The 13,686-nt window shown below is 32.4% G+C and overlaps 1 protein-coding gene across 4 annotated transcripts in view; it reads right to left on the bottom strand.

Moving 5' to 3' along the window:
• Positions 1-13,686, bottom strand: part of LOC149846881 (uncharacterized) — a 46,613-nt gene that overhangs the window by 17,695 nt on the left and 15,232 nt on the right. The gene's annotated exons all lie outside the window — the stretch shown is intronic.

Below are 13,686 nucleotides of genomic sequence, written 5' to 3'. Positions count from 1 at the left end.
CAAGAAACACTTCAACTATAAAAGGTTCTATTCTGGTCAAGATCACTCTAGCAAAATTCACAAGTTGTCCACCTTGTTAAGATAATGTATCTTTTTTACGCATTATTATATATATATATATATATTAGTCAACTAAGGTTGACTAAGTCAACTTAGGTTGACCTCTTCTAGCCGTTGGAGGATAGTCCAATGGCTAGCTTTCTAGACGGTGGACCCTCTCCAACGACTAGAAGGGATCTTCCTTTTTCCCTTGTCTCTCCTCTCTTCTTTATAAATATGTGGGTGTGTGCATGTGTAAGGGCTGAGAGAGTGATGGGTAGTTTAGGCTTATGAGTATGAGTGTATTTGTGTAGTGAGGTATTTTGTGTAATATTTTTCTTTTGGCTTATGTATTTCAAGGTTCATTATTAATGAAGATACATATTCATAAAGTTTTGTGTTGTATTTATTTTTCATTCATATGTATTGCATGTTGGTATTTACATTTGGGTTTTGAGTGTCTTGGATTCTGGACCACTTTCGTGATATGGTATCGGAGCAAAGGCATCATGGTCTTGGAGTCTTGTTCGTGATCGTGCTTCAAAGGAAAAATTCTGACTTGTTAAAATGAATATGTTTTTTATAAATTCATTGAAAGTAGAATTTATAAAAATTATTGTATCTTGACATATGGTTTTGTGTAAACATAATATATATTTGATTGTAGATAAATGTATTTTGCAAAAAGTATGTGGTTTCTTAAAAACTTATATGTTTTTTTGTGTTTTGCAAAATACTAAATTTTATGATGTCCTCCCTTGTATGACGCTTAATGAGTGTATTCACATGTATCTTGTGATTTTTTAATATTATGATGTTTTGATGAATCTTAGCTTGTGATATGCATGATATTTTGAATATATTTTTGTCCTCCTCAATATTGTATGCTCTCCATCATTGTGTCAATGTGTTGACATGATTTTTTGAGTTCAAAAACATGATTCTTGATATATTGTGTGAATTTCTATGTCGAAAAACATGCTTTAAACTCTTGAATGATTTACTCATTGAGTTGTAGAGGCTATAAATTGTTTAAAAATGTTATGAATGTTTTATAGGTTCTCATGAGATTGCGTTATTATGATTGTGTAACACCAATGTTTGACAATATTTAAGACAATCTTATTGTGCAAAATAATTTTGTAAAGGATTAATGATTAATTGAGTATGATCTTCGATGGTTTAAATTTATGAGATTAAGGAGTGATTCTTATATTTGATGGAATATTAACTCTTGTTTTAGATTCTTGGGTATATGCCATAAGTAACCTTTGTGATTGTTATATCAACTTATATTGGATTGCATGAGCAAGCTTTATTATCATGTACTTGAAAGAATTCTTTTATATATTTTATATGATCTCTTTGTAAACATCCATGATGTGCTCTTAATGAGTCCCTATATGTGCATATGCCTCGTTGTTAGGCATTTTTTTTCTTATAGAAAGCTACCACATTTTTATGTATTGAGCTCTTGTGCCTCTTAGTGAATGATGGTGCTTGGAATCTTTGTTTTTATGCTTCCGCTACTTTTACTTGATTATATTTCTTTTTGGTCCCTTAATGGACTTATGATCTAGGGTAAGCTAGCACAAGATTTTCTTGGCTGCCTTTGCTTACACAAGATTTATGATATATTGTCAATTGACACCTTGTTTGCACGTGATTACATCATATCCTAAAAATCTTTACTAAAACTGGTTTGAAATAATGATTTTCAAGTCATTTATTGTATTCGAACTCACATTATCTGAAATTTATTTTCGTGAGTTCTTTATTGCTGTGTTATGGCATTTGTTTAGTCCATCACAAAACTTTGTTTGATGAATCATTTACTTTGTCCTTGTTATTGGGTCAGGGTTAGCCGTTGAGCTGAGTTATGTGTGCACCTCATGTCATCTTATCAGTCTAGATTCCCAAGGATTATGAATGACGTGTTGTCATTTGCCTTGAGTATGATTGATGGTTGATTGGCCACTGAACTCATTGTTGTTAGAAATCCGAGTTAGTCGCTGGGATGAGTTGTGTGTGCACCTCATGACATCTTGTTAGTATAGGTATGTATCTAATTGGCAGGTGATTGACCTCGGTTTCTATGTGTGTGTTTTACCACTCATTTGTTTGTATGACAAAGGTTCCAGTATTGGATGCTTGATATTTTGTTTTTTCTGTGATGGTAGTTATGTTTTTGAAACCATAGAGTTTCAAATGATTGTTAAAATTATTTTTTTATTCTTCTCGATGGCATTAGTTTGTTTTCATTACAAGCTCTCTTAAAGCTTGTGTTTCCTCCTATTATGCCTCATATCTAAGTGTCATTTTATATAGACAAGAGATATTTATTCACACTTTTGTATGTTTATTTAGCCCATTAGTGGCATTATGATTATGCGCTTGTTCTAGTCACTGATACACTTATTTTTAGTGTCATTATATGTAGACAAGAGATGTTTATTCACACTTTTGTGTGTTTGTTTAGCCCATTAGTGGCATTGCGATTATGCTCTTGTTCTAGTGGTTGATACACTTGTTTTGAGTATCATTTTATGTAAACAAGAGATGTTGATTATTCACACTTTTCATGTATTTTTTAGCCCATTAGTGGTATTGTGATTATTTGCTTGTTCTAGTCATTGATACACTTGAATTTTGAGGTTTGGAGGTCGTGTGAAGTGATTGTTTGTGGTGCTCAAACTATTGTCAAAATTTGCAAATATCATTCATTATGTTATGTAGAATTTCTAAATCTCTCCATAAAATTTCTAAATTTTACTACTCATTTGCTCTTGTATGGGAAATGGTTATTGGAATATTTTCATGCATTTTGCATTAAATATAATTGAATGATCAAAGATATGTTAAATACATGTTTTGCATAAATTTAATTAATGTTTTTCTAAGCATGTGTTAATGAAAGAACTCTTATATTTTGTTTGTAACTCTCTTTGAGAGTTGTTGGTGTGTATCTCTATTGTGAGATTCTTTGGTCTAAGCATTTATTGATATTTGTGGGATTTTAAATCTCTTCATATTTCTTGAAAGATTTTTATTGTTATCTCTTAAAAATTGGTTCATACATGACTTTCATTGATTCTAAACTATTGCATGGTTCATTCATATATGCAGTAGTTATGTAGTTAATATTGCTTCTAATTGATCCATGTTTATTTATAACTTCCGATGTGTAAAAATGATTTGTTCTTGAAAGAAAATCTATCTATAAGTACCTTACTCTCCTTTGAGAATTTTTGTGATTTAAACTCTTTTGTGAGTTATTTCTTCATGATATTGATGTTGTTTAAAAATCCAAGCTTATTACGCATTAATGTGTTTTTTGTGATAGATATATGTGTGTATTGACTTTAAATAATGCATAATTTTTATGAATGATTAAAGTGATTAATGATTTTATCTTTATGATATTTTATGCTTGCATCGCTATTTTTAATAATATGTAGTTATGTTCTCTCGTGAATTAAGAACTACGGTTTCTTAAAAATTATCTATTGAAGTAAGTCTCTCAATGACTATTGTGTTTGAAAAATTAATGATAAATTCTTCTTCCATTAAATGATTTTAAAGTGTTTTATTAAATATTTTCTATATTGTATTTTTTGCATGTTTAACCATCCTCTCTCCATAATATACCTATATCTATCTATCTATCTATCTATCTATCTATCTATCTATATATATATATATATAGTTGGATTGCTCTTTTGCTCTATTTATAGGTTCTCAAAGTATTGGCGTTATTGATGATTCTAGAGACCTTTCAAGCATATCAAGGAAGATCTAGAAGCCCTTTTAAGAATTTGTATTATGAAAGAATGTGATATCGTATGTAATGGGATCACTTTTGTATTTTTAAACTTACAATGAGTCACCGTAAATTTGAGGAGGGATGTTAAGATAATGTATCTTATATATATATATATATATATATATATATATATATATATATATATATATATATATATATATATATATATATATATCAGTCAACTAAGGTTGACTAAGTCAACTTAGGTTGACCTTTTCTAGCCGTTGGACCCCCTCCAACGGCTAGAATGATATCCCTTTTTACCTCTTCTCTATAAATATGTGGGTGTGTGAATATATAAGGGTTGAGAGAGTGATGGGTAGTTTAGGCTCATGAGTGTGAGTGTATTTGTGTAGTGAGGTATTTTGTGTAATATTTTTCTTTTGGCTTATGTATTTCAAATTATGTATTTCAAGGTTTATTATTAATGAAGATACATATTCATAAAGTCTTGTGTTGTATTTATTTTTCATTCATATGTATTGCATGTTGGTATTAGGATTTGGGTTTTGAGTGTCTTGTATTCCGCGCCACTTTCGTGACACACCTTACCACCATGAAATTATATAAAATGTTTTGTTTCTAAGGCCAAAAAGTAATACAAGGTGTACCATAAAAAATTCTTCAAAAAGTAGATCACATTATTTTAAAAAAGAAATACATGTGTCTTGTTGGGGGGAGGGGGCGGTTGGAGAAATATATAAGAGAGCACACGTATGGCTAAAGTGTGACCCATAAAAGTTGCAATATGAAAGCATACAGCTGTTTAAGAGTTTCACAATAAAAAATTGTATATAGTGGAATATGGAAGGAAGCAAATAGAAGGCCAAAAGCTACTCACACAGAGAACACCAAATTGAATTTGAACAAGATAACTGGGCCTAGTAGGAAACAGAAGCACTAGCAAATTTTATCGGTTTTCTCTGACTGACAGTCCATAAGAAGATTTTGTTTTTGTTTTCTTGCAAAATGCCAGCTTTACCAAAGAACATCACGTATGAACTTGCCTAAAATCCCCATGGTTATCACTGCTTCTAGTACATATTAAAGTGCCAACGTGCCATTTTGTCCAGCCTCAATATATATTAGAACCTTAAGTAACTTATCTATCTACCTCCACCACAAGGTAATGGAAGGACACTTATTAGTTCAAAAGCCGCCAGCCAGAAAGTGTAAAGCTTTACCCTTAACATTCATTTTCAACACTAAAAATATAAGCCTGAATCACTTTTGGCAGTACGATGTAAAGTTCCAGGTAAAATACCAGAACCAAGGAACTCATTGATTGTCTGAGCCAGACCTTGACCTTCTACGAGGACATCAAACGATTTTCACCAGATGATGAACTTCTAAGTTATATATCTTTCTCAATTAGATAGTGTCAGTCTTGTAACGAAGTATGCGAAAATATAACTCAAGAATGCACAAGCATTTACAAAGTCCAATAATGAACAAGCACTAAAGCATACAAGTAAGAAGTCCACAAGGGACAATAAAAAGCCTAAAAAGGCTACACAAGCATTAAAAATAATGAAATATTTATTAGAGTGAGCCTTGAAAGGCATTACATTTACAAGGGGTGAAATCCCTTATTTATACACAAAAAAGAAGACATGAGAGGCCATTGGGGGCTCCCACATGGAGTCGTTGGGAGCCCTCAACAGTCATATTTGTGACTGCTGAGGGCCCCAATGACTCTATGTTGGGACCCCCAATGTATAATACAAAAAGGACGAAAAAAAGGAAAATACAAAAACAATCAACCTAATTAAAGTAGTTGTTTCTAGAAACAACTATGTAAAAAGACTAAAATACCCCTATCGGGTATATTGACAAAACTACCCCTATCGGGTATATATATTAACAAGTCCTCTCTTTAGATTGATGTAAACTTCTTTTGAAAGAAGTACATCAATTCAGGTATAAAAGAATAGCCACTTGAACTCATAAAGATCGGGATATTTCCCCGAAGTATGTCCATCTCCCATTCATTATCTGTGCGTTTTCTCGCATCGCCTGTTTGGGCAGTAGAAGCATCAGCAGTACCACAAAAAATAAGCAATCTTTTGGTGCAGTGTTGAATCGTCTCAACCTCCTCACTAGCACTACATTTCCTTTTTCTCAACATAATCTGGACAAATATTTTCCAGTCCCATCCAATCAAGGGATTTGTCTTCAGCACATGCCACGTGTTGTGGAACTGTTGTACATTGGCACTTTCTAGATATGAAGCCTTGTTCGAGAAAAGCTTCCATTTCCTTCTTCCAACTTTCCACCTAATATGTTTCATTGGTGACTATTTCCTAAAGCTCCACAGGCAGTGCCAAAACATTTATTTAATTCTACAACAAGCTTTACGAATTCACAAAATTCTCTTTCCATGCTCGACCCTTCAAGCCAAAAAGAAAAACAAATAAAAGAAGAAAAGTTTCTGGGTAGTTTGCATTGTCCATCTTGAGCACAGACTTCTGGAATTATTTGGCAAAGGATTGCCATGGAGATTAGTTAGAATATTTCTCTCCATTCCACCAAGGTTCTTCACCCCTGTCTCTTCTTCACATGGGAGGCATTTGTACCATGGTCTCAAATGCATCTATGTAAACTAGTACTTTACCAGGTCCTCATACTAGTGCCCTAACCTTGTCTTACCCGTACTGATACAATATAGCCCTTGGTATGGATCAGCTGGGTTTCAACATAATTCGACCAATTTTATCCATCTTATGGTCCAATAAATGTGCAGTGTAAGTTCCATAAAAAGTGTATTGTATATGTAAGGAAATGAGAACCTCCAGCAATATTCTCAAAATCACTAAGTGGATACACAAAAGAGCCACACTAAGATCTACCGAAAACACCATAAAGAACCACAAAATAGGCTCACAAACAAAACCGACTCAATGGGCACACAAGGAACACTTCACAAATATAAAAATATTATTTTATTCAAGAGGAATCCATAAAAGAAGCATAAGAATGAGAGGGGTTTTACCCCCTTATATATACACAAGAGTGGGAAGCTCCAAAGGGTTGTTGGGAAGGTCCAACGACTATTTAGAGTCGTTGGACCTCCCCAACGACTCTTTTGTTGACTAGTCAACAAGTATTGACTAGTTCAAACTAAACCAACAAAAGTTTTAACTAACCAAGAATAGTTACTAAGCTAGTTATATATATATATATATATATATATAACACTCTCCCTCAAACCTATGATTGGATAACCGAAAGTTTGCCTAAAAGAAAGTGAAATCTAGGAGAAGCAAGAGGTTTGGTGAAGAAATCTGCCAACTAATATTCTGAAGTAAAATAAGAAAGATCAATAGTGTTATGTAGGTACTCCTCTCATACATGGTGGAAGTTCATCTCAATATGTTTAGTTCGTTCTTGAAAGGTCCAGCTGTTGGCGATGTAGATGAAACTTTTGTTGTTACAGCACATTCGTGATGCTTCTTTAATCTGAATGCCCATATCTGTCAACAATCTTCTTTCCCAGACTACCTCTATAGTGATTGTATCCATGACTCGGTATTCTGCTTCAGTCGAGAAGAGAGAAACCTTTTGTTGCTTCTTGCATCGCCATGAGATCAACGAGTCATCTAAGAAAACACAAAAACACATGGTTGAGTGTCGGTTATTGAGATCACCTTCCTAGTTAGCAACAGTATAAGTAGTTAAATCTAAAGATGAAGGAGCGGATAAAAAAAGACCTAAATAAATAAGTCTTAATATATCTAATAATATGTAAAACCACTCTCTTATAAATAGATGTGGGAGCATACTGAAATTAACTGGTTGCGTGAACTGCATGCGCTATGTCAGGTCTCGTAATTAAAAGATAAGACAATGCCTTAATAAGTTGTTTATACGGTATTGGATTTTCAAGTGGTTCTCCGTCGTCAATTCTTATTTTGGTATTGACAACTTTAGGAGTGTCAATCTTTCTATCATGAGATATTTCAGACCTGCCAACAATATCTAAAATAAATTTAGATTCAGTCAACAAATAACCTCTAGAAAAATAAACAACTTCAATACCAGGAAAATATTTAAAAAAACTCAAATCAGTCATTTCAAAATGTGTTTTGAGAAGTTTCTTAATGTGTTCAACTCCCTGTTTGTCCCATCTAATGATAATCATGTCATCTACATAGAGGAGAAGAATAATAATACTTGTATCAGAAATCTTAATAAACAAAGTGTGTCAGTCATGCAAAATTGAAAATCAACATCAAGTATAACTTGACTAAACCAATTATACCAATCCTATGATACTTGTTTAAAACCATGCAGGGTTTTATCTAAATGAAGAGTTTTTTCTTTAGGAATAGTTATAACAGGTAGTGCTTCCATATAAACTTCTTTAACCAAATTCTCATTAAAAAATGCATTCTTGACATCCAACTCATATATTGAGTGGCAAGGGTTACTAAGTCCTAATTGTGGTCATCCTAGCAATTTGAGCAAATGTTTCTTTATAATCTATTTCATACTCTTGAGAATGTCCCTTGACAATTAATTTGGCTTTATACCTTTTAAGAGTTTCATCACTTTTGGTTTTTACCTTATACAGTCATCAACAACCTATATCTTTCTTTCCTGAGAGAATGTCTTGAATAGTCCAAGTATTTGCCTTTTTTAAGGCATCTAACTCTACCCTCATGAATTCTACCCATTCAGAATATTCTTTTGCTTGCGCATAGGTCGAGGGTTTTATGAAGAAATATATTAATGCAATGTCGGCTTGGTACTTAGGTGAAAAAGAATCATAAGACACAAATTCCCTAGGAGGTTTTGATACTCAAGATGACTTCCAGTTTGTATTTCTATATGGTTTTCATTATCAGTATATTTTTCAAGGACATGTGGATGTTCATAATCACTATGCCTGGAATATTGAATACAACTTTGATCCTTATGAAGTTGTTCTTCTTTAATCTCACTATCACAAGATTGTTCTTTACTCACTATATCACTTCTAACTTCATGATCTTCATCGAGATCAACATCACAATCATCATACTTTGGAATTAAATCCAACAAGAAAGAAAATTCAATTATTTTCTTAGATTTTTTAATTAAAAAAAAACTTTCTTTTTCTAAGAAAAACACATTTCTTGAAACATATTTTTTATTTCTAAAATCAAAGCATCTATAGCCTTTTTAGTTATTCGCATATCCCAAAAAGACACAAGGAATAGTACAGAAAAAAAGTTTATCATTCTTATCAGTAAAACCAAATCATTTACACCCACTCTTAATATAGAATAATTAGGAATTAGTTCGAAAAGTTTTTCAATCGGTGATACATTTTTTTGAAAAAGAGGATGATACACTATTAATGAGACAAACTGCAGTTAATGTGGCTTCAACCCAAAAATCTTTAGGTACTTGGTTTGAAATACACAAAGTCTTTATTGTTTCTATGATATGCCTATGTTTTCTTTCAGCTAAATCATTATGTTGTGGAGTGTAAAGACAAGATTTTTGATGTATAATACAACTTAAATCTAAGTAATCTTTAAATTCTCCCAATGAATCAGTGTGAAAGATAGAGAAATTGTTTTTAAATTTATTTTTGACCAAATTGTGAAATATTTGAAAATGTGAAGACTTCAAATTTGTGTTTAAGGAAATAAATACAAGTATGTCTAGTAAAATCATCAACAAAGATTACATAATATGCAAACCCACCCTTAGATATAACAAGTGTTGAGCCCCAAACAACCGAATGTATTAACTCAAGCAGTCGTGTAGAGATAAGTGTGGAGATAAAGGTTTTTTATTGAAATAACAATATCTTTATTTTGCCAATAATACAATTTTCACATGTAAAATTTTCAGAATTACAAAAGTTTTTCATCTTTGAAAAATACTGAATTTTGGATATATTAGGATGGCCAAGTCTTTTATGCCATAAATCCAAATCTAGTTTTTAAACATTATAACAAAAGGTATTCTTGGGTATAAACTTCCTTATCTATGGCCTTCCCCAATCAGCTTCCCTGATTGGCGATCCTACACCCGACAACTAATAAAGGAGAAGAAAACATTACATTCATGGTCAGATAATTAAGAAACAAAGAAAAGATTTAAATTTAATTTAGGAATATATCTAATTTTTTTAATAAAAAACCTTTTTGAATTTTGAAAAATATTTTTAAAATTTTATATTCCTTTTATCTCAAGAGATGTCCTATCAACAGTAAACACATTTGACCCGCTTGAGTAAATACATTCGGATAAGATATCATCACCATTTGGTGTCATGTGAAATAAGGCACCTGAGTCAAAAAGCAAAAGTCGGGATCAATGATACCAAATGAAGAGACTGTGGCTTCAGTTGATGAAGCTCCTTTGAGTAGAGATTGAAGAGTCTCTACTAGTTGAGTCAAAGACATGTTCCCAATAGATGAATCATGCGTAGTTTTGAACTCACTTAACTCTTGTGCAATCGATGCAACCTTCTTCTCATAAGGTCTTTTCAACTTAGAGCAATAAGTTTTGACGTATCACGGTTTATGACAGTAATAGCAAATATTTTTTTCTTCTCAAACCCATTGTTGTGTTTTCCATAATGATCAAGTGTGGTGCTTTGTAAGTATGAACATAGTTTCCCGACCTAGATACGGCTAGAACTGAGTCATAATCATTCTTAGAAATCTTTTTTACCCTATTTTCCTTCATACTTAGCTCTTCAATCTTGTCTTCAATAGAGTAAACTTTCCCTCTATGGAGGAGATTTGATTTTGTGGACTCAAACTCCGGTCTTAGGTTATTCAAGAATTGATAGAAGTGTTCCACATCTATTTGTTTTTGGCAGAGTTTTATATCTTCGAGACAATGCCATCTAGGCTCAAGAAGAGCCAACTCATTCCAAAGATCAGATAATTCACTAAAGTATTCTTTAATGCTTCTTCCTCTTTGGGTTATAATACGAATTTTGTCTTATAAATTATAGACATGTGTAATATCTTTAAGAGAATACATTCTCTTGAGATAATCCCATGCCTTATTTGCATGTTCGAATTTAGCAAGACTAAGACACTTCTTAATATCAATACCACTAATAAGCCAAGACATAATCTTGTCATGCCCCATTCTCCATTCCTTCCATTTCTTCTCGTAGGTAGAAATTGTCTTGGCTTTTCATCCTCTATAAGAGGTACTTCTTTCTCACATTCTATTTTAGTAAGGATTAGTTTGGGTTCCGAATCGATACCATTCACTAGTCTCCACAACACATTCTAATTTGAGTCATTGAGTTTGATTGGTTTTATGATGACATTTTCATTGTCATCCATTTTTACCAGGGCTAAAGAAGATAGAACAAGAAGAAAAGAATAGTGAAGAGGAAGATCACGAGCACTCCACCACCAAGCGAGCACCACCGATAAAGAGCACGAACACTCCACCAACCAATCTTTTACTTAAAACACAATCACGATCTCACAAGTAATTGAATAGGAATTGTAAAAGAGTAAAATTTGAGTAGCATGCTTCCCAATGCACCGAAATAAAATTCAGCTTCAACTCTTTTAAATTTTGAGTAGCACACTTTAGTTGGTAAATGACAATTTATAACTTCATATGTAGAGCATTTTGTAAGACATTGCATTGTTGTATGTATATATGTGCTCTCTCTCTCTCTCTATCTATCTATATATATATATATAGAGAGAGAGAGAGAGGGGGGGACCGTCCACAACAAGGTCCAAATCACTTTCAAAAATCAATTCTAGATGTAATTTTTTGCAAATCTAAGTAAACAGATTCAAAAGCCTAAGAACCAGCACTTGGATCAAGTTTTTTTATTGCATAAATAGGATTTTTAGTCAAAAATTTCAACCGTTGATTTTTAGAACATTATAAAATTTCATTTACACATCAAAAAAGCTGGATCCAAGTGTTGGGCCTTAGGTTTTTTATCATGTAGATCATATCCATGCACTCAGTTTTGCAAAAAAACACATCTAGAATTTATTTTTGAAAGTGGTTTGGACTTTCCTTGCCTTGGACGGTTCTCCCTTCTCATGTATATATGTGTGTATATATATATATATATATATATATATATATATATATATATATATATATATCCTTGGCTTGGATGGTTCTCCCTTCTCATGTATATATATATATATATATATATATATATATATATATATATATATATATATATATATATATATGTGTGTGTGTGTGTGTATATATATTTTTATTTATTTATTTTCAAATTGTACCCTTTGGACACGTACCGCAAGTGTACCTATCTGATGAAATGAAACAATACCAAATACAAAAGAATGCCACTAAGAGCCATAAGAGATCACAAATACAAAAAAGGCCACTAATAAATCACAATCTCACAAAGGAGATAAACACCAAGTACCAAATACAATAGAATCATAATATTGAAAAATATAACTTGTATTAATTCATAAGAGTGCTTGGAAAAGCATAACCCACATAATAGGGAATATCCCTATATATAGAGCAGAGAGGAAACAAAGGGAGGCAGTCCACCGTTGGGAGCAGCCCACAGACTAGTTGGGCTGTCCCAACAGTCACATGAATATAAAATTAAGAAAACAAAAAAATAGAAAAATAAAAAGGCAAAAATACAAAATAGCTTCTATTAGGCTGCCCCTACTACAATAGAGGAAATGACCAAAATACCCATATACCCCTTATATATATATACATACAAATGATCATATTTTAACATCTGACATAGCAATGCATCATGAAACCTAGATCACTGCACCCTTCATCCTTTTTTTGTGTTCTCTTAATACCCATGTTTCCCAAAATCTCTTATTTTTTTTCTCTTAATTGTCAAACATTCCATTATTTATTCTTCTCGGACTTTGTTTATCATTCCCCCATTCTTTTGGTGATAACCAAGCAGGGGGTCAATCACCAGCATGGTTCAAGCCCTAGACCCTCAATTCATACAGCGTTCAGCTATGGCATTTAAAGCAGCAATTCAAATTCTTTTCTTCATTTCTTCTCTCCCTGTAATAAATCCAATGAAAAAATAATACAAAAGGAAAATAAATATATGTGTGAATATACAGCAATGACATCATTAACACTGTTTTGTATCCCTCTCTGCTGACTACCCCGTTAATTCCTTCCTAAAAGAAAACCAGGAAGTCACTTGTAAATTAAAAGTATTCCTAAGATCTTGAGACCAAACCAATTCTGATGTATGTTCATAACATAGAAATCTCTTCTCTTTATGTGATCTTTCTTCCATCAATGGATTCTTATCCACTACATATGAACTCTCTTTCTCTTAAGCAATGCCTAAAAGTTCAGTACATCCAATTAACTTGGAAAAGATAAACAACTCCATTGCTAAGTTCACCCTCCAACAAAATAAAGATGAGAATGGAGTTGCTTGAGATGCAACAAAGAGATTAAGCAGCTTGCATCACATCCACACTTCTGTAGGAAGTTTTCATCATAGTCACAGATATGGCCGATATTTTGAAAATATCACAATATTAACGCTGTAAATTGAAAAAATGATATAAAAGGTCAAATATCATGATATTTTCAAAATATCGGAAATTTATATATATACCACGATATTATCACTGTCGCAGCACAACAATGGTTGTTTTTTAAAACAGTTAGTGTAAGGTTATTTTAAGATTTTTTTTAAAAAGGGGTTACATGCAGTGTTGTGAAAAGCGTTGAGGCGTAGCGAGGCGCTCCACCAAAATATGAGGCGAGGTGTAAAGCGTAAGCCTCAATTTTTTTTTAAAATAAAAAAAAAAACTATAAAAAATATTTAAAATTATAAATAAATAAAA

This window comes from Nuphar pumila, chromosome 2 (assembly GCF_984573655.1).
Source record: "Nuphar pumila chromosome 2, dmNupPumi1.hap1.1, whole genome shotgun sequence".
In the NCBI taxonomy this organism is placed as follows: Eukaryota; Viridiplantae; Streptophyta; class Magnoliopsida; order Nymphaeales; family Nymphaeaceae; genus Nuphar; species Nuphar pumila.
Note: the sequence above shows the minus strand (reverse complement) of the source record. Positions and strands in the feature narration are given on the sequence as shown.